Source organism: Protopterus annectens, chromosome 6.part0 (assembly GCF_019279795.1).
Source record: "Protopterus annectens isolate FY-2018-M chromosome 6.part0, PAN1.0, whole genome shotgun sequence".
NCBI classification, from domain to species: Eukaryota; Metazoa; Chordata; order Ceratodontiformes; family Protopteridae; genus Protopterus; species Protopterus annectens.
Window position 1 is genome coordinate 616750992 of NC_056737.1, and position 25715 is coordinate 616776706.

Consider the following 25715-nt stretch of genomic DNA (forward strand, 5'->3'; position numbering starts at 1 on the left):
GGTCCCTGGATAAGTGTCACTGGTACACTATAGTATGATGGGGTTGATTTGTATCATAAAGAAGAGACCACTAAAGTTGGTTGGCAGAAGTTAATAATATGTTCTATATAAAAGTAAAATATAAACTTACTGATGACTTTGAGTTTTTGATGAGGCTGACAGGTAGTTCTTAAAGAGAGTAACTTATGGATGGCCAAAGACTGAACTCAAAAGCATCATTTGCCTGAAGTTTAACCTGCCAAGGATCTCAAATATATGACTTTCAGACTTCATATCCTTCAGAAATGCAAGTTAACACAAATCCTGTTGTTCTAGCCACTTTAAGTTAAAAAAGTGTAATATTTAAAATCTGTCCCTATTTTTATGGTCATTGCATCCACGCAATGTCCAGATTTCTTGCACTAAGATTGAGAGGTATGCATACCTCTCAACTATCCAGATTTTTGCCTCATATCTTTGGCCTGTTCCTCATAAAATTTGTGGTTTTCTGGCAAATCACTGAAGATTTAAATAAATGTCATACATTTGAGTTTCAGCCTTCATTTCCTTCAGAAAATGCATGGTGGGTTGTAATGACAGATGTCTGACGGGCCTTTTATAGTTAAAATATTCTGAAACGGGTAGTTTTGTCATTATTGGTTCAAACATTTTGTTTCATTTATTACTGGAAAAATGTTCAAAACTACTAATTTAAAACAAACTCTAAAAAGTGTAAATGTTTCTATGTGCGATTAGCTGTTTTTTGTTTATAGTAGCATAATTACATAAGTGCAGAAGACTGTGGATTCTACTTCCACACCATGTAGATGGAGTGCTGATATTGCATTACGCATATGATTGTTGATTATTTGGTGCATTATAAGGGGGATAGGGGTTCTACACTCCTGAGTATATCCTTTGTATGAGATGCCTAGTGACTATGAACTTGTTGGTCATTTCCTACTGCAATAGGTCATTTTCTATTGCAATATTATCACATTTTTAATGCAATATAGGCAATTAATTCTTCAAGGAAAGCAGTCACTGAATTTGTAGATAAACCATTGATATGTAGGTTCATAGGTTCATAGGTTCATACTAGGCTATCTGCCCTAGGGCATTTATAAGCCTAGCCAGAGTGTGTTTGGCTTTTGCCACCCATTTTAAATTAATTTTGCTATGCCCTTTTTTGAGGTTAGTATACTGTGCCTCTGTCTAACAGTGACACAGAAGTGATACCCGGGGTAAACCTACGATCTCCCATCCACTCATCAAGATTCCTCTTGAAGAGAATCAATGAGGGACTCTGCCTAACCTGGACTGGGATTTTATTCCATAGTGAAGGGAGCCTGTGGGTTATGAATTTGTCCCTCCAGCATGTCCTATTTATTTCAGTGCTGAGGTTCAAGTCTCTCGAGTGTGTAGCTCGATGGGATTTGGATTTTTTGAGGTGCAGCATGTCCCTTAATTCCGGGTTGGACATGGCCTTATACGTCAGGCACAGGTCACCTCTGAGCAGGCGGTATGCCACTGAGTAGAGCTGGAGTTTCTTTAACCAGGCAGCATATGGCATCTGTTTGAGCCCTTTGATCCTCTTGGTGAGTTACTTTTGGGGTCTTTCCAGTTGCTGCAGGTGTTTGGTAAGGTACATCCCAAAAGGGGCATTGTACTCAATTATGGGCCTGATGAGGGATGAGTAAAGAGGCATGATGACCTCCCCTAATCTAGATGTGAATCCCTTCATGATTAGGTGGGCTATATAAAATGTTTTTCTAACCACTTTGGCCACGTGGTTGTCAAATGAGAGATTGCAATCAACTTGGGTCCCCAGGTCCCTAATTACTTCTTCTGTACTTAATGGATTACCACCTATGTGGTAATTTGTGGGCACTTTGTTTTGCCAAAGGGGATGACTATACACTTTTGGCGTTTAGCTTGAGGCCATGGCTCTGGCACCAGTTGTCTGTTTCTATGAGGCCCTTTTGGAGGATGCTTGTGTCGGCTGGAGAGTCGATTATGGCCCAGTTTGCAGTCATCTGCGAACTTGGTCAGCCACAGTCCTTCCGTGTTGGCCTGTACCTCCGAGAAATATATACCAAACAAGAGAGGTCCCAGGACTGAGCCTTGTGGGAAGCCACTTGTAACTGGTTTGGAGTCTGACATGGCTCCAGCAATTCTAACCATGTGGGTTCTGTCCTTGAGCCAGTTTGCAACCTATCTAGTGACATAGGGGTTTATATTTAAGCTGGTGAGCTTATCTATAATGCCTGAGTGGGGTATTGTATCGAAGGCTTTTGCGAGGTCCAGATAGGCTGTGTGGACCACCTTCCCTTCGTCAATGGCCTTGGTGACTGTTTCAAAGAAGTCAACCAGGTTTAAGAGGCAGGATCTGCCCTTAACAAAGCTGAACTGGGTAGGATCCAGTGTCTGTAGGTCCCCAATATCTTTATTTATGAGGTCCATGATGATCCTTTCCATAGCTTTGCAGACCAAGCTAGTAAGGCTTATAGGGCGATAGTTTCCAGGGTCCGTTGAGGCACCACCTTTGTGGAGAGGGACCACTGTTGCTGTATGCCACTCTTTGGGTACATATCCTGTAGTAAGGCTGAGATTGAACAGTAGTTTTATGTTTGGGTTTAGCTCTTCTTGGAGTTCATGTAGGACGCAGCCTGGGACACCGTCTGGTCCCATTGATGCTGTGTTTTTTGCTTTGGAGAGGGCGGCTCCCATATGAGCATCTGAGATGTCAGGGGGGCAGCACTCTGCTGGGATAGATATTCGCCCTTTTGGTGGGGGGGGGGGTTTGCGCTGAACCTGTCAGCTAGGATGTTGGCAATGTCTGTGGGATCAGTGTATTTTTTGTCATTTTGGACTAATTCTGAGCATATCTGGGAATTCCCACCCAGGTTCCTAACATAAGTAAAGAAAGCCTTGTGATTATCCTTAGTGTCCTGTGCAATTTTTCTCTCGAAGCTGGCCTTTGACAATTTTATGAGTGCCCTTAGTTTTTTGCTAATACTGATCAGAGATGCCTTCCCTTTTTGGGATTTTGCTCTATCATGTAGTAGCTTCCTCCTTCTATTGTATAGTTTGTTTATGGCTGGGGTCCACCAGACAGGTCATCTGCCTTTGGAGGATTGGGTCTTGGTTTTATTTGGGATTGCATGATCCATGCATTCCTGAAGGTGTTCATAGAATGCATTTATAAAGGATTCTGTGGTCTGGGCCGTATTTTCCACAGGCCCGGGGGCTTTGAAGGATTCCTCCTCGGTTTTGAGGAGTGTGAAATTTGCTTTAGAGAAGTTTTTCACTGTGGTTTTCTGGGCAGGGGTGGGGTCGGGATGTGAATATCCAGTGAGATCAGTTTATGGTCTGATCTTACCAGTGAGGGATACACTTCTGGTCTGGAGCATAGAGTCCCCATGTTGGTGATGATCAGGTCCAGTATGTTTTCCCCTCTTGTGGGAGTGGTAACAAGTTGTTCCATAGCATTTGAGTTTATGAATTCTAGGAACCTTTGGGCAAGGGTGTTGGAGCTAGAGTAATGCTCCCAATCTATGTTTGGGTAGTTGAAGTCGCCCAATATAATGGTGTTCGGAGAGACCTTCATATTTTCCAGTGTTCTCAGGAAGGCCGAGTGGGGTTCCTGGGTTTGGGAGGGTGGTCTGTAGCAGGCTATAAACTGGAAGGCCGTTTTACCCACTGTTATTTGCACATGGATAGTCTCTGATGCTTTGTGCTTTGCCACCAACCTGGAGGTGTGGGTATCTTTGATGAATATCGATACTCCCCCTCCTTTTGTGGTTCGGTCCAAGTTTTGGGGCCGAAAAGCATGGTATGAGGTATAACCTGGTAGTGCTGGGGTGCTCTCGGGAGTCCTGAACCAGGTTTCTGTTACTGCACAGATATCGATGTTCTCCATGCTAAGGAGAGTTTCGAGTGCGTGCATATTGAGGTTTAGACTTCTACTGTTGAGTAGCATTACTCTTAGTTTCTTATCCCTTGTGATACCTATGGAGGTGGGTTTGTCTTTTGAGCCTTGCCTAAAAAAGGCACTATGGGGGTAGCAAGAGCCTTTGCCAATATCCGAAAGCCCAGGGGTGACAGGTGCAAGCCGTCCCTAGCAAAGCATCATGGCTTGTCGTGCATATCATCCCAAGCTGACAGGCATTGGATCCCCTTTGAATGACACCAATACTTAAGCCAATTGTTGAAATTGATCATCTTGTCTTCATATTGTGGCATCATTCTTGGTGAGGGTAAGATGCTACTCAAGGTCAGGGTCATACCAGCCTGGGCTACATGCTCAGAGAGCTCCTCTATGTCTCTTTTCATGTAGTCCAGGGAGGTACGTCTCAGGTCATTCACACCAGCATGGACAATGACTGAGTCATATTTGTACTTGCCTTGGAGTGACCTGAGTGCTTGTGTTATGTGGCGGATCCTAGCGCCAGACAGGCTGCTCACTGTGACCTTCTCCTTGTTCAGCCTGGTGAGCGGGACGTCAGTGTGCCTGATGATAGAGTCACCTATTACAAGTGTATCAGGTGTGTTGTTTAGCCTTAAGGGCTGTGACTGTTCGGCACACTGGCTTTGTGAGATATGTGTTGCAAGTGTTTTGTTTTGGGGTAGCGGTAGCAACCTCTTCATTAGGTATGGATTCCTTTAATGTGGAATTCAGATGATTTTATAATGACAGAAGTCTTGAATAGCCTTTTATGGTTGAAAATTTCTGAAATGGGTAGTTATTGGTTCATACATTTTGTTTCATTGCTTATTAAAAGAATTTTTAAAACTACAAATTTAAAACACTTTAACAAGTGGTGCTGTATTATACAGGGAATATAATTCAATGCAATCAGGAAGGTGTATCAAAGAACAAATACACGTATGCATGACCCTAACAAATGTGTGCAAGGAGTCTGTTTTGAAAACAGCCCAAAGGTAAACTTAATTCTTCACTGGCCAGATGCATTTTCTATGAATGTGGGTTTTCATGCCGTTTCAATGAATATGATTTTTTTCCATTTCAGTGAATGTGAGTTTCAAGGGCAGAGAAGTTTACTGCTTATGCTAAGTCTGTTTTTATTGTGAGACTGCATTGTTTAGCAAATGGCCACCTGTGTTTGTGCTATTTTATTTCAATATCTGTAATGACTGTAGAAGCAAATAAGAGAATAGTATGCATGGTAACTGGTGAGAAATAACCAAATAATGGAACACTGGAATGGCTGAGGAGGGGGGCTGCTGCTGGGGGGGGGGGGGATTGCTGCAGGTGCGGCTGCTCTGTGGGGCAGTCTATTACCTAGCCTAGGGCCCTATTTGACCATGATCTGGATTTGGTATTTAAAGTGGAAAATACTATGCAGAAGTAGTTGTAGTTAAAGATACCTTGTAATATAGTTATTCTTCCTATGCATTTAAATAATTTAAGGAAATGACTGGAGTGGCTTTCTTGGGGAGTGACCCTGTGGGTGTGGCTCAAATAGGGGTGTTTCATGACTGTGGTGTGGGTGGGGCTTAAGGGGCGCCAGAGCACTACTTTGCCTAGGGCGCCATTTCAGCTAAGGCCGGCCCTGCCCAGAACAAATATTATGAAACCCAGCACTGCACTACAGAGATCTGTAAAATGCTAGCTATGAACATCTGAAAGGAAGCACATGCAACCTTGTATACTTAAATACTAAAAGAAATGATAAATGCTTTTGAGCTGTTAAGAAATTCACATCTGTTTGAGATGTATGTTATATATACCTGCAGATGTGGCCTGTGAGAGCTAGTGAGAGGTTTAACTTAATATCTTTTAATTATCTTTTGAACTTCTGTTATCATTTGAGTCACTGGTAAGGAACACTGATAAACTCAGTTTATGCTATGAGAGCATTAGTGAGGAAAATTTGATGGAAATGTAAAGCCATGGTTCTTTCCCCTAGTCTAAAGCTTTTGAGCTGCTGTGTACATAGACTAAGGTCTAGAGAGCCTGGCATTAGTGTAGCAGAGCTACCTTGTTTCTTACTAGGGTATATTACAAGTCAGGTAAAGGTCCTAGTATGTACTCTATAGTGATGGGCCATGGAGTTGTGAGCTACATGGAGTATTACTAAATTATGTATGTATTATGTATGTATGTTGTTGTCTGTCTTTTGGCTTTTTCCCGGTAAGGGGTCGCCACAGTGGAATTCCGGTCCGCTAATGATTGGCAGTAGATTTTTACGAATGCCGGGGTGCCAGCTCGACATTCAACCTTCAGTGAAGGCACGTCCATTTACGCATGTCTTTCAAACGCCCACCCAACCATGGGGAGGACAAGCAGACTCCACACAGAAGGCACCCCCCCACTCCAGCCGAGAATCGAACAGGAGAACCTCTTGCTGTGAGGCAACAACACTACCAATGCACCACCGCGGCTGTAGAAACATTTTATGTAAGGAAGGTATAGTATATGTTTTCACTACTGTATTAATGAACACAAATATATATTAGGGCTATCCCTATCCATCACTGAGCTGCTTTCTATCAGACCCGTGGGAAACATCATCCAGCATTATGTAACTTTTAGACTAACCCTCCAAAGCTAAATAGTTCCATTTATTTTCACCAGTGGGCTACATAGGCACCCAGTTTGTTTGGGGACATGGGGCGTTAGCCCCCAGCAATGTTTGATAAGTTGGGGTGCAGCTCAACCAATAACATTAATGTTTTACTTCTACTTTTTTAGTTTAGAGTTTTGTTGAGAATTGTTTCATAAACTTCCAATTTTATTAGACACAATCCATTTGCTTAACTATATCTCTTTAAAATGGTTCAGAGTTTTGCCCAAAAATATGTGGTTGTTTCTCATGCTTCTCATTCTAGCATGTTTATTGCACTTTCTAAGGGAAAAAAAAAACACTTCATTTAGGTTGCTTGATCTATTCAGCTCATTTTAATCTACTGTTGAAAATAATAGATGCTAATTCTGTATACTTGTATATTATTATTAGTGTAAATCTTAGTGCAGTGTGCTCACAGCCATGGGTCTCCTTGGTAAAGGGGTGGTAATAATTTTCATGAGCCCTCATAAAATAATTTCTCCTGTCACATTTCTGTCATTCTGTCTGACAGCCAGGAGCTGCAATAGATTCTTAATCTGTTTACTCATCAGAAAATAAAGCAAGTGGCATAATTTAATGTTGCATTGGTGTATTGTTGTTTAATCTCAGTTTTTTGAAAATGTTACAATACATAAATCCTTACAGTCTGAATTATTAATGCCTCTCACTAGCTTGGGGCTGATGCTTAATTAAGATTTTTTTATAATTAAAAAAGACAATGATACTATTTCAAATGAGTGGGACGTTTTAAAGATTGCAAAAGTTTTTGTGTCAGTTTTTGAAAATAAGTTATATTTATTTTATCAAATGGTGAGGATAGGTTGGCGATTGATGTTTATGTCATTGGAAAGCTGATTGCTGAGAAACAGTGTACTGTGGTTTGTTCTGTTAAAGCATATTGCTCTGTTTTATCATTCAGTAATGGCATACATAAACATAAGGCTGTCTGTCCCCTCTATTTTACCAAACAGGGGCTATATTCAGTGCTTAGTTTCACTCTCTTAAAATAATGCCATCATATTGTTTAATTATAAAAAAAAATAAATAAGCATTCTTAACATTTAAGGACAGGAAGTTTGGGATCTTTTTCTACCCTCTATTTTCACCTCATGTATTGTTCTAAAACTCTACTGTCCATTGATGGAAACAAGTATAGAAATTAGCCAAATTCTGGGGACAGTTGTCTCTATTGTGTGATGTCCCTTGAATTCTGTATTTAGAAAATTCTCCTTCCATACCTGCCTAATTACGTGTTTGGTAATGTCAAGGATTTTGCCATGTAAACCATGAGTACAAATGAAATATTAAGGTGGCAACATTTTGCATAATGCAATATAACCAAATTTCTCAGCTGTAAATGTATAAATGAAATGAACATTTTGAAAGTAAACTGCTTTTCTGCTTGCTATTATAATAGCTATCCACAAAAGGCTCCTGATGTAATATATATATATATATATATATATATATATATATATATATATATATATATATATATATATATATTTATATATACACACACACATTATTTTATTTTATTTATTTTACATTTGTTGACCGGGATTGTCCAACTGAGCTGAAGAGCCCTTTTTCAGTGGAGGCCCGGGGAGAAAAGCTCCAACATATTATACAATTTTCATTATAAATTAGCATTAAACAGCAATGTTACAGGACTATTACAAGGCATTAAGTAGCAATACAATGTTATACAGTGTCAATAATCAGGAGTATAGCAAAACTATTTCTTTTTTTTTTTTTAATTCTCTTTATTGTTTTATTCAGACATTAACAGTAAATAACATCAGACAAACAAACACGAACTGGCTACAGACAAAACTATATACACTTATACATTGCCCAAAGTAACACACAGGATAAAACAGTAATCAAATAATCAGTTCAATATATGTTCAAATAACATTTTCCAATATTCTTTAAGATATGGTTTCTGGTTAATGTTGTGGATAAAGTATCTATGTGCCTTAAGGTGTTTAATAGCAAGAATCTTGAACCCTTCCCAAGATAGTAAGTGCCTATTTTTCCAATTAAGAAAGATATAGTACTTTACTAACATAAAAATTGAAATCAGAATTCTGCATTGCTCCTTTGATAGGCCTGGGGGAGGGATGTGTAAGAGAGTGAATTTTCATGAAAGGGTTGATTTTTCATAGCCAATTTTCTCCAGTTGGACTCTTAAGGCACACCATAGTTTATATGAGCATTTGCAGCTCCAAAATATATGTAAGAGATCATCTGTTTGATTTTGACAGACTTGACAATGAGAGGAAGAATTAAGGTATATTTTGTTAATTATGTCAGGGGTAAGGTATGCTTTGTTCATTACCATGAGCTGGGTATATTTACGTTTCTTTGGGGGTATGTGGTTAGAGCTAATCTTTATGGCATTTGAAATCTGATTATGGGTAATAGAGGGATCTTGCTTTAGCCAGTATTTGGAGAAAATGGGCTCATTATGTGTTTTGGAAGACATGATAACTTTGTAGGTATTTGAAATAATTTTCTTTTTAAGGAGAAGTAGTTTCCACAGTGCCTCGCAAGTTGAGATATCCTTATCAGTTACCATGAGGTGATCTAGGAACATATGCACTAACTCCCTGATTTGTCTTAATATGATTGTATATTTTTTTGGTAAGTTCATGTTAACTCTCATATCAGAGACGGTCTGTTGTTTGAAAGGGAAGAGGTCGGAGATGCTTGTATTCCTGAGAAGGGGGTATTGGTCTAAGTTTAACATACGGCCATTCATCTTTAAATTAGGGTTGAGATGTAGTGGTTGTAGAGTGTTAAAGCAGGGGTCAGGTTTAGAGAATGGAAAAGATTTTGTAGTGACTTAGTATTAGATTTAATGCCATTATGCAACTTAGTCTTACCCAAGTTTTCTTTATTCAAGAAAGGGAGAGCAGAGGGATTGAGGTTTAGAGATTTGACATAGTTGTTAAAGAACCCAGGCTGGACACCACGTAGTGTATTTCTTATTGTAGGAAGCAATGTTAATGATTCTACTACCATTGATTATTTCATAATATAGTTTAAAATTCGGCAACCCAAGACCTCTTTGCCCCTTTTGGGAATGTAAGTTTCGTGTAACTAATCCTAACAGATTTAGGGGACCATAAGAATTTTGAAATGAATGAGAAAATAGTTTTAAAGAATTTGTTGTGTAGGGTAATATTTGTCGCATTGAAGATATATAAAAATCTAGGCAGTATGTTCATTTTTATGATTGCTGTTCTAGCTAGGAATGGAAGTTTAAGTTTGGCCCATCTGTTTAAGTCATTTTGAACACTCAACCACAATTTAGCCATATTGCCCTGATATTGAGCTGAATGCTCATGGAAAAAAGATATTCCCTGATAGTGGAAGTGTTGTTTAATGTTTATGCCTGTAGGAGAGAATATGTTTGGGAATGGGGAAGACATATTTGTCGGGAATATTAATGATTTATCTCTATTGAGTTTGTAGTTTGCTAATTTGGAAAAGGTGTTAATAGAGGACATAATTTTCTCAAGGTCAGAACTAGGTAAAGTAAAGTAGATGTTTAAATCATCGGCATACGCTGACAGGGGAAGTTTAGTGTTAAATAGAACAGGAATGTGATGGTAGGTTTTCTGTTTGTTTAGTAAGAATAAGGGTTCTATATATAGGTTGAATAATAATGGAGAGAGAGGGGCCATCCTTGCCTAGCACCGTTTTCAATTTCAATTCTGTTAGATATCTGGTTATTTATTTCTAATATAGTGTATGCATTAGAGTACAGAGTTTTAATCTTGTTAATAAATAGGTTTGGTATGTTAAAATGTGGGAGAATATCAAACAGAAATTCTGTACTGATTCGGTCGAAGGCTTTGGATGCATCGATAGCTAGAGTGTACAGAGGGCTTTTGGCCAGGGAAGAGAGCGAGATCATAGCGTTTAATGTAAGGGTGTGGTCTATTGTTTGTCTGTGCATAATGAAGCCAGATTGTTCAGGTGAAACAATACTGGAAATGGCTGCTTTGAGTCTATTGGCAAGAATTGTGGCCAAGATCTTCATATCCATGTTAACAATAGAGATGGGTCTATATTCCCAGGGGTTTTTCGACTCAGCGTTATGTTTAGGGATAATGATAGTTCTAGATGCATTAAGGTGGATGTCTTTAATTCCAGCTCTGGTAATATGATTAAACAGCAGAAGCAGAACTTTGGAAATTTTGGGTGTGAAGTTTTATACAATTCGGTCGTGAAGCCATCTGGTCCAAGAGATTTGTTCATTTATAAGTTATTAATTGCCAATATAATTTCTTGTGTAATTTCCCTGTCAAGGGAGTCTTTTTGATTCTTAGTTAGCTTGGGGAAGGATAAGTTGTTTAAGAAGCTTTGTCGATAGGGCCTTCAGGAGGACTGTAAAGTTGAGAGTATAGGGATTCAAATAGTTTAAGAATAGGGCCTTCAGGAGGACTGTAAAGTTGAGAGTATAGGGATTCAAATAGTTTAAGAATATCGTGCGTATTCTGATATCTTTTCCCCTGATAAGATATTAACGAGATAAAGGGAGATGATCTATTTTGGTTTATCACTCTGGCTAAAAATTTAGGGGGTAATTTGGGCCAATTCCGAGTAATTTGCTAAGGTTTTTATCTTGTGAAAGGTAAGATTCTCAGCTTGCAAAGATATAAGTTCCTTTTGTAGTTGAATCATTTCATTCTCAGATTCAAGTGAGTATTTTAGTTGTATTTCGGCTTTAAGCTTATATATTTTATTTGTTATATCTGCTTTGTTTTTATTATATAGTTTCTTGTAGTATGATGCTTTGTTTATAAGGAATCATCTAATCATCTCCTTGGTGGCTGCCTGGGAAAAGTCTAAAGAGGTTGAGTGGGAATTACAGGATTGGAGAAACTGATCCAGATAGGACTCCACATGAGAGAGTTTTTCCTTCTTTCTTTAACAGGTTAGGGTTTAGTCGCCACCAAAAAGCTTTGTTATTTGAGGATCTTGATGAGGGCCGGTGAATAGAAAGGGAGATCTTGGAGTGGTCGGAAAGGCATCTAGGATCAGTGAAAAATGTGATGTCAAAATTACTAAATGTTGAGGAGATTAGGAAGAAGTCCAGCCTGGACTAACTTTTATAACAATTAGAGAAGAAGGTGAATTTGTTATTTTTTGAGGAGCCATTCAGAAAGATATAAGGGTCGAATAAGTTATAGTCTTCTTTCAATTCGGATATGGTTAAGGTTGCAGATTTATTATAATTAGCCTTAATATTAGTCCTGTCATTTTTTGGATCCTGGATAGAGTTCCAGTCACCCCCTACAATGTAATAATGGTTAGGAAATAATGAAAGTAATTTGTAAATTGCCATAATAAAAATGTTGTTGCCCTGAGCATGGGGTATAAAGATTAATAAATAAGATAGGTTTATCTAAGTGAGTTCAAGTTGTAGTAAAGTAACACCACTTTCCCTCTTTGTCTGAGTCGAAACTAATTATATCATATAGGAATTTATTTTTAATTATTATAGCGACACCTGCGCTATTGGATTTAGCTCCAGATGCTATTATAGTTTTAACTCACGGTCTCCCTCTGTCCTGATCCCACTGGTGACTAAATAGGTGCGTTTCCTGGACAAATATAATATTAGAAGCAGATTTAAACACCAGATGCATAGAAAGTTTTTTTTTATTGGATGCTTGTAACCCTTTAATGTTCCAAGACTCTATATTGAGCATTTGTGCACTATATTATAAAAAGTAAGTAAAATGTGAGATATGGAGAATATAAAGCTGATTAAGAGTAACAACAATTTAAACAAGGGTGTTTGGGCAAGGATAAGAAACCCTTCCTGCTTTAAACCCGTGACTAACCACCTCCCAACTAGCCCGGAAGGGGCTGGGATATTAGGAGTTAAGGTGACATAGGAAAGCCTTTTACAAAAACTCTGTGACCCCACCCAAAAGGTGAGACTAATATATCCCAGAGTGGCCCAAATATAACTACATAATCTAAAATGCATAACAATCCCAAACAGGTTAAATAAACAGACTCATAGCTCAGCTACCTAAAACTTAAACTGATGGCTAGTCATTTGTGTATCTAAGAGTTAGCTGTATCTATCCGTGGTAATTAACACCAATATTTTGTAAGCAAGTTAGTGTTACAATATGTGTATATACATTTTCTTTTACAGCTAACATCAAAGCCCTTTCCAAAAGGAAAAGAAAAACAAACTTAATTAGTATTATTGATAATCAAGGGTAATATTCAGGTATATTCTTGTGAGTAGGTTTAATGAAACTAATTAACCATTATAGTAAAACACGGAGGACTCTGGATATAATATACAATGCCATATTCAGGAAATAGAAACAACTCAGAACTGTTTATATTGAGGTCATTCCTGTAATATAGAATAAACAACCTGGAGTCCTAGCTTACATTTCTTAAATATAAGGTAGATATCCATTGTACAGCAACAGAAAATCATATATTACTCCTGCCCACTTAGAAATTGACCTCCTGTAAATCAAACCAAGTAAATTAGTAAAAATAACCTGACATCAAACAACATGTAACATCAAAGGATCAGGCTTATAATCCTAATAAAATACTATAACAGTGTAAGGTACACATAGCCTGTATTCCAATAAACGAAAAAGCCCCCGCAGCTTTCAGGCTTAACACACAATCTTATCACAAGCTATCTGTTTTACATTTGAAGCGCAGAAATATGTATCTTAAGTGTCCCGGATCCCTTTCAAATAATATAGGGACAATTACACTCAGGTACTTGTAGTAAAAATGGGTGCTTGTAGCTTTTAAACCATGTTACTGTAACAATATGTCATCATTCAGATCAAATTCCCTATGTCATATTGCTTCTACCTAACTTTACTCACTTAATTGAAAATGTCATGCAGAGAAACATGGATCGCATATGACCATCTGTTTTGACCCTCTAATTAAGCTGAGTATGTGAATTGAGGCTGTATTTGCATTATGCACAGCTTAAATATTCCGTTTTGATATCGCTGGTGAATGGAGCTGTTTCAGTAGGCGAAAGCCAGAATTACATTAACGCTTGCTTTAATTTTAGCCTATATAGTTATATTCCAAGTAGTTTTGCATCGGCAATAACAGATGCTTATTCTGATATAGCCTGCACCATTAAGATCCCCTAAGGCTCATGGGAGAGCTGGGGTCAAATGTGATAACGCTGCAGGATATCATGGCGGAAAATAAGAGTTTTAGTTACTAGACCACCAGGGGCCATGAGGCTAAGAGGTCTGTAAAGCGGTCAACAAACGACAAGGCAGGATTCCATTTTCTGCATTGAAGAAAGACAACCCAGTATTGAGTTAAATTCTCCATGATGTACCCGAACAAGAGGACATCACACCAGGCTTGAAGTAAGTCAGCGTTTTTGTTGTATAGGATCCGGACACTCCTTGAATGCTTGAAGGAACACCAAAGCAGCCTCCTTGCTGTTTACTGCGGATAGTTTGGACCCCTGGTAATGGAATACCAGAGTGTTTGGGTACTTCTTCTGGAATTTTATTTGCTTTTTAATTAGATATGCGCAAAAGGGTGCAAGCTTTTGTCTTTCCATTTTTATCTGTGTAGGAAGGTCCGATGATAGATATATTTTGGATCTGTTCCATAGGATTTATTTTTTATTTCTAGCTGCAAGTAAAAGTCTGTTTACATGTTGAAAGTTAAGAATTTTCGCATAGACAATTCTCGGATTTGTTTGGTCAGAGGATGGTCTTAGGGCTCTATGGGCTTGTTCAATTATTATCTGGTCTGTCAAGGGCGCATTATCTAGGAATAGAGCAAATATTGTAGCTATGGTTTCATGTAAAGTGGTATGATCTATGCATTCAGGAATGCCTCTTAAAATAATATTATTGCACCTGGATCTTCCCTCAAGGTCCAAAAGTTTCTGTTGCATATCCAGAATAGTTGTGGCATTAGTTTTTTGTTCTTTTTGTAACTGGTCAATTTTGATCTCATTGTCAAAAACCTTTGCTTCAGTTTTGTCAATTCTTGTAAGTATTCTGTCTATAGTGTCTCCAAAGGTTTTTAGTTGAGTGGAAAAAACTTTGTATTGCCATTTGGATAGTCTGCAGTGCCAATTTTAAATCTTCCATGTTGGTTGGGTCAGATTTCACTTTGGAAGGTGGTTTTGTAGATTTCTGTTGCTTGCCAGTCATTGCCCTTTTAGATATTATTTCTTTCTCCGGAGATGAGATTGAGGAGTATTTCCCTTTTGTGTTTTGTGCCTCCATAGATCCATAGATTCAGATTCCTGTGACATAGTTGAATTTTCCTTTTTATTTATTTATTTTTTTTTTTCTTGTTTAGGCAAGTGACGGCCGGAGAGCCCCAGACCTCATGGGCAGCAGACACACGTAAGGTAAGGAAAAATCAATAGCAATCCACCAAGAATTTACTTCAGTTTCTAGTTCAAGATTCAGTATTTGGTTTCAGGTAAGTTCCTCAGGTCCAAGGTAAGGTTATTACTCGTAGAAGTTAATTGTCTCCCATATAATAAGGTTAATATTTAATTGTATGGTGCTGAGCTATGGTCTAACACTGTTTATAGGATGGCAGCCATTTTGATCTGAGCATAGCAAAACTATTTCAAGATGTATAAAAAGAAATATGTCATTAAGATGAATATAGTTTTTGTTTTTGTTATTTGATGCAAACTGATGCATGAAATATTCACTCCTACTGAATTACAATAGAATAATGTAATTGAAGAATGTGGTTGATATATAATTATATTTGTCTAGCAGCCATGGCTTCCTCTTACACATTGAACAGCTGCCTGTCCATATGAAGCTCCCATCTCACCCATGAAAACAGGCTCATTTTCTCTTTGAGTCTTATTCAGATTATAAAACAGACTATTTAAAACGATTTTAATTTTATTTGTGTAGAATAATATTTCCCTATATTTCACATGTTATTTTTCTTCTATTAGATGTCTTGTCCTTCTAAAAAGTTGACTGTACTATAAATGTCAAGCTGCTAGGGGTATTCATATGTTCATGGATGCATACGTTTGTTGAATAAGCTAAAAATGTAATGGCTATCAAGGACCTTGATGCTCAGGTTCCCATCCAGTTCTTCTAGAAGGTATTGCTTGATGGGTTAGTTACCTTATGGTCAAGCCTTAGGCATGGAAGTTTTTCAGCTGCATTGCACTTCTGAGGTGCTTTCCTTGGATATGATTCTGTAAGTGATTCATCTCAGAGGCCCTTGCTTGTAACTGTTTCATTTCCCAAGTCCCTGCTTGCACTTATCAAGGGTACTAGAACTTGTCAGAGATTTGGGACGCAGGGCTAGGCTTGAATCGGCCCTTGAGTTCATTAGCCTAATACACACCTACAAACCTATAACCTATAAAGTTGAGGTCCCACTTGCCTGTGTTAGTTTGCTAAGATGTATGTAAAAGATCCTACTGCCCCTATCTTGCAAAAAGAATGAAAACAGTAACAATTATTTTCATACACATCATATACATAAATATATACAATATTTATCTGAAGCAAGTAATTTCATCCAACCTACCTTTCAAGCACAACCTTTTTATCATCTTTTTACTGTACCATTTTCTGTTGTGTATAACATCCTTTGTAATTCATTGAAGAGCCTACATCTCCCCTTAAAAGGGCCTTGTTCCCATTAAAAGCTAATTTGTGATTCAGAGACAAGTTAGCCATGATGAGGCAATACCTCATTATCAGCTGATTTGTATGTCTCTGAATCGCAGTTTCTACTGTGATGTGCAGATCATTGCTGATCTGCATGTCATGGTAGTAAACTGCTGTTTCTTAGACATTAGTATTTTCCTCACATTCAGTTTCCCACATACACAAACATACACACACACATACACGCACACACACACACACACACACACACACACACACACACACACACACACACACACACACACACACACACACACACACACACACACACACACACACACACACACACACACACACACACACACACACACACACACATAATTTCCGAAAGATCTAATTTCATATGGCCAAGACCATATGATTGAAATTTCAGAACCTCGACATTGTAAAATAAATCCACAAAAAAAAAAAAAAAAAAAAAAAAAAAACCTTCTCACCATTATTGCAAGAGGGCAAGCCCGCCTGCACCCCCCAACACCCATGCTACTTAAATATACCAACTCCAAGATCGCACTGCAGGCAAAAAAAGGGAAATCTCCCATTCTGCCCTGTATGCAGATCTCCGTTCACAACGTCGAGATACTGAAACTTTGATCATATGGTCTCAGCCATATGAAATTCAATGTTTTGGAAATTCAGCATTGTGAAGTGAACCCCATCCCCTCACTTACCACAATAGTTTAAGTGCATTTTGGCAGACTTGTAGCTGCCTTGGTGGTTAGTGTGTTCCCTGACCTCCTGAGCACTTAATTAGTTTATGTGCCATTAGGTCACGTTTTTAGAATCCCTGGTGTCTAGTGATTCCCCCACCCCCAATCACCATAGTGATTTTGTGTCATGAAAACACTTTAGTTTAAAGTACCCCTGGTGGCTAGTGTCCCCCAATCCCCATACTGTTGTCAATGCCATGAAGGCATTTCATAAAATGTATCCCTGGTTGCTAGGGTTCCCCCACCCCTCCTGATCTCCTTACTGATGCTGAAGCTGTGAAGGCATTTCAGTTACATGTACACCTGTTAGCTAGTTTTTCCCCTACTCCCCAGTCACCATGCTGATGTTAGTGTATGAAGGCACTTCAACTGTGTGTATCCCTTTTGGCTAGTGTTTCTCCCCAACCCCGATTCCTGTAGTGATGTTTGTGCCTTGAAGGCCCTTTACTTTGAAGCATCCCTGGTGTCTAGTGCCTCCCTACCCCTGACACCCATGCCACAGTCATGGTAGGTAGTTGTTAATGGCCTTTAGGCCTTGTTCAATACTGCAGTGGGGTGGGGCTGGCTGTGCTGGTCTACATGGCTGAACAATTTCTTAAATTTTTGGCATGTAGATGCCTCCTTGGAGGCAGTACCAGGGAAAGATAGTACATGACTAATTAGCATATGTCTCTCCTTGGACTGCTTCATAAATATTCAGCACTGTGTTAGGGTGGCTTGTTGAATACCAAAAGGCTGCTGCAACATGTACAAAGTGATGCAAACATCATGGTACTTTCATTAATCTCCTATCCACTAACTAAGCAATTCAAAATAATTGTATAAATCTTCCTGTTGTTTTATCTGTATGTTTTGATATTATTTATGAACTGTTATATACATATTCACCTCTGTCAACTTAAATTTTTAAAAACGTATCAACATTGTGTGTTAGTGCAGCCAAAAATTAACACCAGGAAACTGCAAAGTTAGTCTCACGTAGTGCTACAGAGAGACTTTAGAATAAAAAATGCTCAAGTGCCAGTTGTTAAATCACATAAGCATAACTCCAAAAAAGAAGACACCAGTCTTGGTAAAGTTTTAGAGACAGCAATGTATTAAATAAAAACTTGAATCACAGCACAAAATACAATGGTTAAGTGCTTTCATCCCTAGACACTGGAACGTCATCAGAACTGTTTCATTAACTAAATTAACAGCTTATATAATAAAATTCAAATAAAAATATGTGACACATCCATTAGTCTTTGTGAAGCCTGTTAGCCTGTAAAATCTGGCCAATTTCTTTGAAAGTGTGACCAGGGCCATTGATGACGGCAAATCTGTGCACACAGCATACCTCAACTTGGCAAAAGCTTTCAACACAATCTCACATTGAGGCATTACCAATAAACTTAGCAAACTGAATGTAAACCCCTTCATTGTAAGATGTATTGCTAACTGGCTCACAAACTGGACACACACTATCAAAGTAGGTGACTCCACATCAACCAGCAGACCTGTTACCAGTGGGGTGCCACAAGGGTCAGTGCTGGGCCCCCTACTATTTGGTATATACTTCTCAGACGTTCAGGTCAAAACTAAAGGGTTGTGGCAAACCAAGTTTGCAGATGACTGCAAAGTAGGTGTAATCATCGAATCCCCAAATGATGTCAGTATACTCCAGGAGGGTCTCACACAGACCAACAACTAGTGTATTAGTCACAGTCTCACACTTGAATGCAAGGAAATGCATCATCATTCCCTTCAGCACAAATAATGTCCCCTCACACTATCAAATCAACAACAATACCCTAAGTACCCATGAAGTGGTACGGGACCTGGGATCACAGGTTGACAGTGACCTTAACTTCGACCACTATGTGTCTACCGTTGTAAGGAAAGATTTCCACGTAGCTCACTTGATGAGCAAAGGCATCACCTCAAGAGCAAAAGAAGCTATAACACACCTTATACTTGGCAGTTATCTGGTACATAATTGAGTATAAGACCCCATTTGGTATAAACCGTACTAAAAAGCTGCAGCAATTAGAGAGACCTCAGAGGTTTCTAACAAAGAAGATCAAGGACCTCCAGCATGTGCCTTACACATACAGACTAAAGTCCCTGTCACTATACTCTGTGTCATATAGACTTCTTATGGGAGACTTATGCCTGGCCTACAGAGCAACCCAAGACCCAAACCTAATGAACTTACTGCATATCCATAAATCAAATGGGTTTAGGGATGCCTGTTCCAGGGACTTAAATATGGCTTGTGAATTAAATAGGACATGCTGGAAGGACAGATTTATCTCCCAGCAACTGCCACATCTTTGGAACAGGCAACCAGTTCATGTGAAATGCAGCACCTCTATGACACTGTACAAGAGGGACCTGGATGAGTGGATGGTGCACCATAAATTATTACTGGGGATACTGCTCACAACCTTCCTGAAGTCATCACTAAATGCAGTCTTGCTATTGAGTAGTACTTCTACGGTATTACATCGGGTAGAAATGGCTAGGTTTAAAATGACCTCTGGGTCAATAGCCTAGTAATCTCCTATGATACCAAACAGAAATACTAAGATGTCTTGATTAAAAAAACTTTTAGTGCATATTATTGCTCATTCACATTAAAGTTCAACTTTTAATATACAGTCAGATATAAATCATTAAACCATGTAAAATGTTGCTAAAACTGTTATAAAATGTATAACTAGTTGACAGATTAAAGTTTTGAAGCTCTAAAACCTCGGTATTGGGGCAATAGAAGTATGTTCATTGAGTCCAGGAATTGTGATAGCATTTAGCCTAACTTGCCATATCAGTTCTCTTTTTCTCTAATAGGGAATTTTATACCTGGCAGTTTGGAAAGATGTGGACATCTCTATACAGGGAAGACTGAATGACCATTACGCAGAAGAATCTACGAGCATGTATATATGCTATTTCTAAGACAAATATTAGTAATTCCTATACAAGCACACCATCAGTTACTCCTTTTTTACTAAATTTCTCTTTGGCATACTTAAAACCCTTCAAAAACATCAGGGGATGTTTGGGAGAGAGAATCAGAGAAAAAAGAACTGATTTAATTTAGTTTTTTGGGGATTTAGTAGCAGATGATTATCCTGTAGCCAACTTTCAAAAGAGTTAAAGGCTTCTTGAGTAATTCTCTGAAGATGTATTATGTTGTTGGAAATGCATATTAGGGTAGAATCATCAGCTTATTGAATGAGGGTAGCTTGCTGTAAATTGTTAGTGAGTATATTAAAAAGTAGAGGGCTGAGAATGGAGCCCTGTGGCACATTAGTATTGACATAAAGGAAGAGAGAAAAAGTGGAGAGCCATTTAACAGACTGGTATCAATCAGTTAAGTAGTTGTTATACCATAGTGCAATATGTTGTGATAGCCCACGGGAAGGCAGTTGACAGAGGAGTTTTTGGTGAGACACTAGATCAAAAGCTTTAAAGAGATCAAGGAAAACAAAGGAAACAAGTTTGCCTTCATCTCTGGCTTTGTTAATAGTATATGTGAAAGTTAAATAGGCTGTAGTAGTGATAGTGATATGGGCAGTATAAAACTAGGCTGGGGGTTAGGAGCTCTTCTTGAAGAATATGTTGAAGATATTGCTTGTGAAGGCCCTTCTCCAGAATTTTTGACAAAGGGGTTAATATGGTGATAGGTCTGAAATTGGTTATATCAGATGGGGTTCCTCCTTTACGAAGGGAGATGATGAAGAATTTTTTCCATACAGAAGGAACGTATGATTCCTTGATAGATCTGTTAATTAGAAGAGGCAGAATGAGCTATGGAACTGGCAGCCAGCTTAGGGTATTCTGCTGGGAGATTAACTACTGAAGGAGAAAAGGGTTTCAGTTTAAGAAGTAACAATTTGATGGAGGAGACTGGGATGGGTTTTAGGGTGAAATAGGATTTGTTTGCTGTCTGAGGAGAGGGCATGACAGGATTGTTGAGGAAAATATTTAGGAGGGGCTTTAATGCTTTATATAAAATGTGTGCTAAACTGTGGAGCTATTTCAGAGAGAATGCTATTTGGGGTAGGATTAAGGCGTCTATATCACGTTATCGAAATTTTACTACATTGAATCACTAAAGGTCGGCCTCTAGTGATCGATGTAGTAAAACATCGAATAATGTTAAAAAAAAACAAACAAAAATAAAAACTAGCTAGCATAGGCACGGGGGCAAGCCCCCCCGGCACCCCCTACATGGGGGGCTGTGCCCCCACACCCCCTTACTTAAATATTCCAACTCCGAGACTGCACTATATTGAGGTAAATGGAAATCTTCCCCTGTGGAGATTTCCGTTTACCTGCACGTTGTTCTGCACTTTCGATGTTGTGCTGCCGACAATATCAGCTTCGATATTGTCGGCTTTCGACATCGTGAAGTAGACCCGGATTAAGAGTGGTGGATGTTCCAGGGTGGAGTATATTATTAATAGAAGACAGAAGATTTTAGGGATGAAATACGTATAACTCCATAATTTAGTAAAGAGTTACTGAAGCAGATTTTTTTGTCTGCAATAATCTCTCTTTTAGTACAGTTACATAGTTCTTTAAAGTGTAGTAGGTTATGGGGAGATCTACATTTTAACTGTTCTTTTCAAACTCTATCTCTTTCATATATTAGGTGCCTGCTTTGAGTGGATAACCAAAGATTATGGTTGGTTATTCTTTATTCTTTTTCTTCTAGTTGGAGCCAGACTATTGAAGGTTTTCAGGAAAAGTGAATTAAATCTGTGCATGGCTTCAGCAAGTAGAATTTTTTTTCAGGCTAGACCAACTAAAGGAGCTTAAAATTTGGTTAAATGTATCAGGGTTAAAATTAGTGTTTTTTAGTAAGTTTTAAGTAAGTGTTGTTTAACATAATGGGTACCGAGTCTGTTTACATACACAGGGATATGATCCTTAAGGGAATCAGAAAGGGTGCAACCGAAGACATACTTAGTGGAATTGGACCCCAGTATCCAGTTGAGAATTGCGCCACTGTTTTAGGGATAGTTATAACGTGCGGGAGAGGAAATGAGTTAAGTCAGTCCTAATAGGTTTAGGCTAGTTGACGGATATTTTGTGGAGATAATCTGCCAATTGAAATTAACGTCACCTAGGATTATCTTTTCATTGGAAACTGTATGTGAGATCCAGTTTAGGATGTTTTCTAGGGTTGCAGCATTATTACCTGGGGGAATATAAAGTACTATAATATATAGCTGCTTAAGGTTATTTAGTGTAAGATGAGAGATGAGGAGTTCAGTGTTATAGAATTCGGGAATAGGTTTATTGTAGGGTAGGATTTTAAGATAGTCAGTGTATAGTAAAGCTACTCCACCACCTTTATTTTTTTTTGAGTTCTATCAGCTCTGATGATATTATAACCAGGGACTGATATTTCAGAGTCAAATATGTAGGGTTTTAGCCATGTTTTAGTTATGGCAAGAATATCTAATGTGTTGTGGGAGACTGTATTATAAACTCTACAAGTATTTAAGGAAATTAATTTAAGCTGTTTGGGTGAGTTTGAGATAGGTGGGTTGGCAACCACCCACCATTTCACCCTAAAACCCATCCCATCCTCCTCCATCAAATTGCTACTGGGGCTGAGTGGGGGGGGGGGTTGACTTGGGATGAGTTTTGAAGGCTACTAGGAAGGAAGGATGGGAGGAGCAGCCGGGGCTGGGATGCATATCCCCACAGGTTGGTAAGAGAGGAAAATGGATATGTTTGGTAAGCTTGTTTTGGTTTAACTGTAGCAGTTACTTTTATTTTGGTGTGGTACGTGTGAGGGTTTAGAATCTTAATTTGACATAAAGATTGGGTGAGTCTTTGCATATACTGGAAGCAATTAGTGGTGAAGTGGCGTGATTTGAAAGGTTAGAGGTGGAGCACGTAGTGAGAGAAATGTGTACAAGATTGAGTGATATATGATAAGTTATAAGGAGATAAAACAGGAATAATAAGTATGCAGTAATATTTAAGAGAAGTATGTATGTATATTTGTAGAGATATGTCAGAAAAAGATGAGCTAGAATACTGGGGTATGAATATAGGAGGAGTAGGAGCTAAAACACTGGGGTGTGAATATAAGAGGAGAGGGAGTAGATAGCTGAGTGAGGTGGATGGTATAGGTTGTGATCACTGTGGTTAGTTTGTAAATATAAGAGAGGAAAGAAAGTTAAAGTGCTTAACTCATTACAGTTGAGTGCACCTATAGGCAGTTCTGCAGTTACCTCCTACAGCGCCTCTAGGCGTCAAATACTGCTTGTTCATATTTGCACTAATAATTCCAAAACCATGCTACACACAAGGTATCAGAATATTTTATCTCATAGTATACGTGATGACAGACACAACTGTATTGATATTTGACCTCTGTCAATGAGTATTTGTTAGAACTGTAAGGTGATAACTTAATGTTTAAAGGCTCAAGCCACACCCACTGGGAGTTAAAGGTACACACTCTAAAGAGCTGTACTGGAGGGAATGAGTTTTAATGCCAAGTGATAGTGTAGGAATTGTGACTGTATTCTTGTGCCCAGGTTATGTCTATATTTATGTGTATGCCTTCAAGAGGGGTGGGAAGTAGATAGAGTTTTGGGTGTAATGCCATGAGGAGTGGCTGGGGATTCGAGGGTGAGAATGGCTCACAGCTGGTAACAGCTCTAACACCAGCAGGAGGAGTCTATCAGTTATGCTATCAGTGAAACAACTTCATGTAATCCATACTTCTCAACTGTCCAGATTTTTGCAGAATGCCCAGATTTTTGCCTCACAGTTTTAGTCTGTTCCTCATGAAATTTGTGATCCTCTGGCAAATCGCTGACTATTGAAGTCACTAAATAATGACACACTTTTGAATTTCAGACTGCATACCCTTCAGAAAATGTATCCTAATATAAAACCTGTTATTCTAGCAACTTTCTAAATTTATAAGAACAATGTTTAAAATCTGTCCTTATTTTTTGACCTTTGCCACCCCACCCCATTATTTTAGGCTTTGCCCAGATTTCCTGCACTAATGGGTTGAGAGGTGTGACAAGAATATTAGTCTAACACATGGTTTGGAAGCACAAGGAATATGCTACTCCAGACTGCAGTTACTTTAAAACAGTTTAGAAGGAGTAAAGTACTGCAAATCTCTATGAAGCTACATGTAAGTTTTCCTCAGACAGTTACAGTTCCCAGCAAACAAACAGTGCAGAAATGTTTGCAGAGAGAAGTGGAACAAACTAAATTTGGCTGAGAGCGCTGCAGCAAGAGTCTAACCAATTAACCTGAAGGAGAAAAAGGCCAGCCATAATATAATAAATATTGTTTAAGGTCGTAGCATAGGTTCTGCAATAGAACACTGTGCTCACACTACTATTTTATGACAGCAGACAATAACAAATAGAAGACCAATCCACTATGAGCCTTCAGTCAATAATACAGTGGCTGTAAGGAACATCACAATGGTATGGTCCAAGTTCCCTGTTGAAATGTACCTCTGTGACTGAGCTAAGAATCGGGTTGTGTGATCAGTAGTCAAGCTTCTTTTGTTTTTGTTATTTGTTAGTAGAAAGGATGGTGTTTCAGAGACAGAGTCTTGAATTTTAGCTAAGTTACAGAAGTAATCACACAGTGCCCTGTAACTATGTGAAAGGAGCATGGGGAAGAAGGAATACATTAATACTAATATTAGATAGTATTCAATAATTCGTAGGTTCATTGATCTGTACTAGGCTAATGGCCCTGGAGCCTTTACAAGCCTTGCCCATAGAAGTGCCCTGGCATCGTGCCGCCCGACATTAGTCTCCAGTGTCTCTATCAAGTAGAGCCACTGGAGTGATCCCCGGGGTGAACTTTCTATTACCCATCCACTCATCAAGATTTCTCTTGAAGAGGAACAGCAAGGTGCTCTGCTTGACATGTATGGGAAGTCTATTCCAGAGCATGGGCAGTCTCTGGGTGAGGAACCTGTCCCTCTATCATGTTCTATTGATTGTGATAATGAGGTTGAGGTCTCTGGAGCGTGTTGTGCCGAGAGATTGGGATTTCTTTAGATGTCGCATTTCTAACAGAGCTGGGTCAGACATGGCTTTGTAAGTCAAGCAGAGATCGCCTCTAAGTAGGCGATATGAGACAGAGAATAGCTGAAGTCTTTTGAGTCTGTCCATGTAGGACATGTGTTTAATTCCTAGGATCCTCTTCATGAGGTACTTCTGTGGCCTCTCCAGCTGCTGCAGGTGTCTAGTGAGGTACACATTATACTCAATGACTGGTTTAATGAGAGAATAGTAGAGAGAGAGAGAGAGAGAGAGACGATGACCTCTTTCTTCCTGGATGCAAAACCATTGGTAATGAGATGTTCCACATAGAAGGGCTTTCTGACCACAGTGGCAATGTGGTGGTCGAAGGAGAGGTTGCTGTCAACCTGCATCTCCAGATCTCTTATAACACCTACAGTGTTCAATGGGCTCCCATCGATGTGGTAATTAGTGGGAACTGAATTTTTACCAAAGGGGATGACGACACATGTTTTGGCATTAAGCTTAAGGCCATGGTTTCGACACCAGTCATTGGTTTCAGTGAGGCCTTTCTGTAGCATATCTGCATCACTTGCAGAGTTAATAATGGCTCCCAGCTTGCAGTTGTCTGTGAACTTGGTCAGACAGAGTCCCTTTGTGTTGGCCTGGACTTCTGAGAAGTAGATGCCAAACAGGAGA